The sequence below is a fragment of the Sinocyclocheilus anshuiensis genome, unplaced genomic scaffold (genome assembly GCF_001515605.1).
Source record: "Sinocyclocheilus anshuiensis isolate Anshui unplaced genomic scaffold, SAMN03320099.WGS_v1.1 scaffold1404, whole genome shotgun sequence".
Taxonomy (NCBI): domain Eukaryota; kingdom Metazoa; phylum Chordata; class Actinopteri; order Cypriniformes; family Cyprinidae; genus Sinocyclocheilus; species Sinocyclocheilus anshuiensis.
Genome location: NW_015546095.1, coordinates 202,584 through 209,249, shown reverse-complemented (window position 1 = coordinate 209,249; position 6,666 = coordinate 202,584). Strand labels below are relative to the sequence as shown.

The 6,666-nt window shown below is 36.2% G+C and overlaps 1 protein-coding gene across 1 annotated transcript in view; it reads right to left on the bottom strand.

The window, feature by feature from the left end:
* ramp1 (receptor activity modifying protein 1) overlaps window positions 1-6,666 on the bottom strand; it is a 26,189-nt gene that overhangs the window by 18,647 nt on the left and 876 nt on the right. The gene's annotated exons all lie outside the window — the stretch shown is intronic.

Below are 6,666 nucleotides of genomic sequence, written 5' to 3'. Positions count from 1 at the left end.
ATAGTCCTCCACTGCTGCAGTTGTATGGATTCTTAACGCATTTATTGCAACTACATTTAATCTTTTTTTAAATGAATAATGATGAATATGAAATGATAATGAATGATAAAATGAATAGCTCGACACAACTCATACCGGGGCATTGTCTAGACAGGGCTGCGGAAGAACTGATGAAGGCACGGTTTGATCTTCGGCTGACCAATCATCAGAAAGGGGCGTTTAATTCCCGCCCACATGTAGAAATCGAATATTCAAGCTGTTTATTCATTTTTCCACCCATGAACGAAAAACGTAAATTTAAGCTGAATTCTCATTTTTCTTTTTTTCTCATTTCTTCTACTTTCAATATTAAATCAAAAAACGAATGATCAAATGATATACGGATTATTTTAGGTTTTACAGATTGAACTTCATTTACAGTTTAAAAAAAAAGTATATTTCATTAACTGATAATAACGTTAATACACCAACCTACTGTAGTACTAAACACATGAAAGTCATGTTGAATCTAAGCTCACAAGTAGCTTCCAAAAACTGTAAATTTAGCAATATTATACTGTTAAATTATATGAAATGCACTGTAGATTTATTAGTTTTTTACTGTACTTACTGTTAACTATTTAACAGGATTTTTGCCTTTTTTTTTTCTACCATTACTCAGGATTTTTAGACATTTATCATAACGATCACAATCATTTTTCATAGTGCAGACTAGCTGATACTATTTTGTCTAAATAAAAACAAAAACAAAAAAGTAATAATTTTAAATAAATACTACAAAATGAATTTAGTCATCACAAAATTTTAATGTACAGCATGAAAAATAGAATTTTATTTTGAGAACATTTTGATTACACCTTTAACTTAGACCTTTTAACTTAGATTTAGACTAACCAATTAAAAACCTTTTTTTCTTTTTTTTTTAACACTGACGTATTCTGTGACTGTCCAAGCCTAATCTTATGCAAAATTGAAGTGTACAGAGATGCTGCTATCCCAGCATGGACAAAAACAGCCTGTGGATACTCCAGAAAAGCATGATAACATTTGCATTAATACCAGAAGAGAAGCATTAGCCTGCAATATGCTGCAGGGAAAACATGGTGACAGCCATATAAAGCACACTCCCAGTCAAGAAGCAACCCATACAAAACATTCAGTAGTGTTGTGAGTGAACTACGCCGACCGCCTGATCAAGTACTGGCTGCCATTTATGGAAGCAAGCATTGTGCCGGTACAAATTGCCACTTGTTTGCTCATCCTTTCATTGTGTAACATGGTTTAACTATTGATGAAGCAAATGCCACCATTTACTCTACTTATCACACACACATGCACAACATCCATCATGGCATTCCAAAATAATCGACATGGCACAGGCCCTTTGTGATGAAGCAATTACCGGGGCCATGAATGTCAGCGTATCTGGCTGTACAGGTGATGGATCACTCATGGCCATTACACCAACAGCTGGATCCCATTAAAGAGGGTCACCGTGACTCACTGCTGTAAGAGTTAATCGACACCTTGCACTGGTAATCTGTTGTAGGCAGCAATTGAAATGCACTTTATATCAAGCGCCAGCATTCACCTGTGAAAGTGAAAATAATTTGTGTTTTTTGCATTAGAATATATATAAAAATCTGTGTTAAAACACAATTAAGCCTTTGGAAACTTATAACAAAACTTAATTAGCTTGAGCTGTTACGTATGAATACATTTAGTCCATGCATGTGTTAAAGTTGCAAATATCGCCAAGTCAAAAGAGCTCTCACAAAAGCTATAGTGAATAAATTGTTTTATTATATTAGAAAGTCTATGGCTACAAGAAGATTTTCAAAACACTAAACGTTCCTAGAGACACACCTGGCAGCCTTATGAGTTTAAAATGTGTTGTACCAGAAAAACCTTAAAGAAAAAAAAAATCATCAAGGAGAATAAAATGTTTGATCAAAGCAACTGAGAAGACCCCTCAATTTACTGCCAAAGACTGAGAAGACGACCTGATGAAAGGAGGAAAAAACATTTAAATACAGAGTAAAGGAACACCACTAGATAAGCATGGCCTTCATGCTGGACGACCGCTCTTGATCAAGAAGAACATAAAAGGCTGACTTATATGCTAAAATTTATTTGGATAGACCTGTGGAGTTCTGGAAGAATGCTTTATGGAGTGATGTGACCAAAAGGTTCCAGTTGTTCACATGGATCAGCGGTATGTCTGGTCCAAAAAAGGGAAGGCTTATGAGCAGTTAAACATGGAGGTGGACCAGTCTTGTTATGAGGGTGCTTTGCTGTTTCAAGAAGTGGAAATCTTGACTGTATGAAGGACATTGTGAACTTTGTGAAGTGTCAGGCCATTTTAGCAAAGATTGTGATGCCAAATCTACTGAAGCTTGGTTCAGGGATCGGTCGTAGAATTTAAATGTAAATCGAAACATGAAAACCAAAGTTTATCAGTTATCTGCAAGCTTTTTGAGTGAGGAATGGGCCAAGATTTTAGTTAAGAATAAAAGATTCTCTAAAAAATTGTAACTGTATATACAGAGTCGAGCCATCCAATAACTCTGATGTCAAAAAAAAAAAACAGCTTTATAGCTGTACAGAAGCAAGGTGAAGATCTGTTCTTCTGCAAATTACTAATGATTTTCTTTTAATGAGTATTTAGCATGTAAATGCTGTAATTATAATTTGTAACAAAAAATAAATAAATCTATTGTACTTTTCAATTAGTTAGACACTAAAAAATAATTTGTAAAATCTTTAGCAGGGTCACCCAATGAGAAGCTGAACTTTCCTTGATCTATGAAAAGACCATGATCATGAAAAAATGTTTTTGGAGCAAATAACCTATAGAACCTTAAAAAAAAAGAAGATCTGTTCTTCTGCAAATTACTAATGATTTTCTTTTAATGAGTATTTAGCATGTAAATGCTGTAATTATAATTTGTAACAAAAAATAAATAAATCTATTGTACTTTTCAATTAGACACTAAAAAATAATTTGTAAAATCTTTAGCAGGGTCACCCAATGAGAAGCTGAACTTACCTTGATCTATGAAAAGACCATGATCATGAAAAAATGTTTTTGGAGCAAATAACCTATAGAACCTTAAAAAAAACATATTTAGAAGGATACGACTGCTTTATAAGAAGAATTAAAATAGCTAAAATCCTTAACCACAGTTAACACTGTCTGAATCTAAAGGGAAATAAAATGAATGATTTTGTTGTCTCGTTCAAATGTTGTTTTGCAACTCGACGGCAAGTAGTTGCGGTTGAGATGCAAATGCCACTCGGGGGCCGAGAGAGATCTTGCTTCCTGAGCTCCTGCTGTCAGAGAGGTCTTAAAAACACTGCATGGGGTCTGGCGCTGCTTTAACGGTCTCTTTAGACAATCACACCAAGGACCCCAGAATGATACTTCAGATCATATAATGTCACATTCAGTGCCATGTTGTCTGTCGTCTGCATGATAAGAGGAGCCTGCTGAGCCTTAATCTCAAGCCTGCCAGTGAGTAGATGAATCAATGCACCTCTTATTTTCCTTTAAAACTAATTTATACCACAGCGACGCAACGCAGTTTATAGGGTGACTCGATCTGCATAATGAATAATCAGCTAATGCAGGGAGGACTTCCAAACCCATCCAGCAGCGCTGCAGAGAGCTGCACATTCCAGCATGTTTATTCCCTGCTGACATCACACGACAGGTTAGACATCATATATTAACTGTATTTTTCAATGCTACACCTGTTTCTTAAAACATTAAACAAAGTGACACTGTTATTCTGGAGCTAGACATATACTAAATGCGTCTCAAGGGCCAGGGCTGGCGCACAAATGGCCTGTTTTTATTTATATGATCAGCGGCCAAGAGCTAAGACTCAATGCCCATGCCACCCTGTTTAAAAGAAAACTCTCTACTGCTTCTCCAAGCCGGAGATTCAAATTAGATTTTTACTGAAGCCTCCTGCTTTTCAGAGTTTTTCCCAGACAAAAGACTCCAGTAAACTCGAATGTGTGTCCTATAACGTTTCTTTGTCAAAATACCAGTCATCTTTACCTCTATTTTTATCCGACCTTTATTTGGTATTTTATAAAAATGTATTAAAAAATAACAATTGAGATAATTTCATTAAGTTTTGCTATTACACTATGTTTAACTGTGCTTTTGTATTCTGAATGCAGGCCAAATAGGTCATGCATCACACTTTTCCACAAAATATGATTGTTGATGGAGGTCATGCAGTCATGAATCGAACATGATGCAAAAGCGTCATCTGAGTATATGAACAGCATACAGAGCAACTTTTCTTTCAGCTTTAATACAAAATATCATTGCTTACATGTCTAACTAAAAATATTTTAAGACAATGAAAACAGAGGAAATCAAATTCATTCCACTTTTGCAGTTACTTCATGTTTAAAGGGGTCATATGATGTCATGTCAACATATTCTGTTACACCAAATACACAAAATAATTATCTTAAAAAAAGCATCATATGACCCCTTTAAGTTATTGAGATATCTTCAGATTATGCTACGTCTAGACTGTCAGCTCTAATCAGAAATATGGATACATTTGTTGTGTTCAGCTCCAGCAGCCATTCTGCACAATCAAGCATGCTTAGTTTGGTCCAGCAGCCCTCTGGATGTAATTCCAAAGGCTCCATTGGTAAAATAAATTCCATAATCATTTACCATTAAATTCTTTCCACACAATGCTCACTAATGTTCTTGGATTCAAGACCTAGTAAACTGAATAATTTCAAGGGTAGAACTGCTTAAGGCAGTACATTGAGAATGAAATACAAAGCGGTCCTGACAAGCGCAAAGAAATAGAGCAGCCATATATTCATCTTCACTTGTTACGGCTGTCCAGATCTCCCCGCCCACTGCCATCAGGTTATTCACCTCAATCAGAGAAATGCACCGTGTTAATCTGCATTTAGAGAACTGTATAGGACACATCCTTGTGCTCCCCTTCATCCTGCTAAAGTGTCCTTTACTGTATTTAGTGTTTTATCTGTGGTAGACTTTCAATTGTCAGATTGTCAGAGAAATGAATCTTGGTGGGATAGAGCATAATTCTGGTCTGGAACACAATGAAAGCTTTGTTCGGTTTTGAAAAGTGTGCTTGACATTTATCTCTCGGCTCGCAACAACAGCGTGAAGCCACTGTTTTCTCTGTGCCAGCAGTTAACAGTCATGATGCCATCAATATCCTGGGACTTGTCAGACTCCCCTGGTGCATCTGCAGGACAAGATGGACACAGCCATCTATAAAGAAAGTAGGGTGGGAGTCATCTAAAAAAGGAAAGGAAAAAGGAAAGGAAAGAAAAAGGAAAAGGAAAAGGAAAGGAAAAGGACAGAGGGAAAGAAAAAGAAGGGGAAAGGACAATGCAAAAATTAAGGAGAATTTAAAAAGCAAAAAAAGGAAACTACAACCAGGTAAGAAATGGGAAAATATGGAAAAGGAAAGGAAAATGTAAAGGAAGACAACAAGTAAAGGGCAAAGGAAGTGGAAAGGAAAGGAGAAATTAAAAAGGAAAGGTTGCTATTGCGTTAACAAACCTCAGAGTGCGATAGAGTTACCGTACTATCAAAGGTGTGGGTCACTAAACTGGATGCGTTATTAGTCATGAAACTAGCTTTAGGCTTTAGCATCCATTATAGGGCCCTTTGCAGCAACGGTGAAAATGCAACACATACTTGCATTGTTGGAATAGGCTACATATTGCATTATGATGTATTCTAAAAGCCTGCATCTCATTTTTTATTTGTATACATTTGTAGAGAAGGTAGCAGGCTTTATTTCAGAGATCAGTTAACATACATTCCTCCTGAATTCACTTCATTGCTTCCTGACGCTATTTTAAAACCAGAAGATTCCCCTGCTAAATCTACATATTTAGAGAACACTCACTACAGCAGGCTTAACTGGAGCAGAAGTGTTTTACATGAGCTTCATTCTCTTGTGTGGATGCATCAGCATCCACTCTTTCCCTCTGCCGTCAGAGAGACAGATACACGTTTGTCACGGTCACAAACCAGGAAGAGTCATATGTGTGCATTACTCGACAGAGTCAGGTCAGTTCACAAGAATAGCTCATATTTGCATTACAATTCTTTATAGACATTCTTCCTAAGAAAGCATGCCACGAATCTTCGTAGAGTAAATATAGCAATCCCAATTGAATGGTGACAGGAAATCAAGGCAAGGAGAGAGGAGCTTGTTAGTCATGCTCAGCACAGCTCAGCGAGCTTGTTAAGGTAAGTGTGAAATGAATTATTTCCAACAGAAGGAGGTTGCCATGCATTATTACTTAGAAAATTAGATAATTGACCCATACGTGGGTGGGCTTGTCACTTATGAATTTTTTTCACTTTCAGAAAAATTTCCAACCTTTGTGTATAAAAAAAAAAACAGATTAAGTGGGATAAGAGTATTTGTATTCTACATACAAATATTACATGTTTTTCTCCAAAAAACATTACAGTTCAGGATATTAAGATCAAATTATTTCACAACTTCTAGCTATACTTGCATTGTTGTCGCACTATGTGGGGTAAGTTGTCACATCACATGGTACCTGCCATCAAATAGCATATTTGATAGCAGCATTTTCAGCAAAATTTAAAAACAGTTAAACATTTATGAA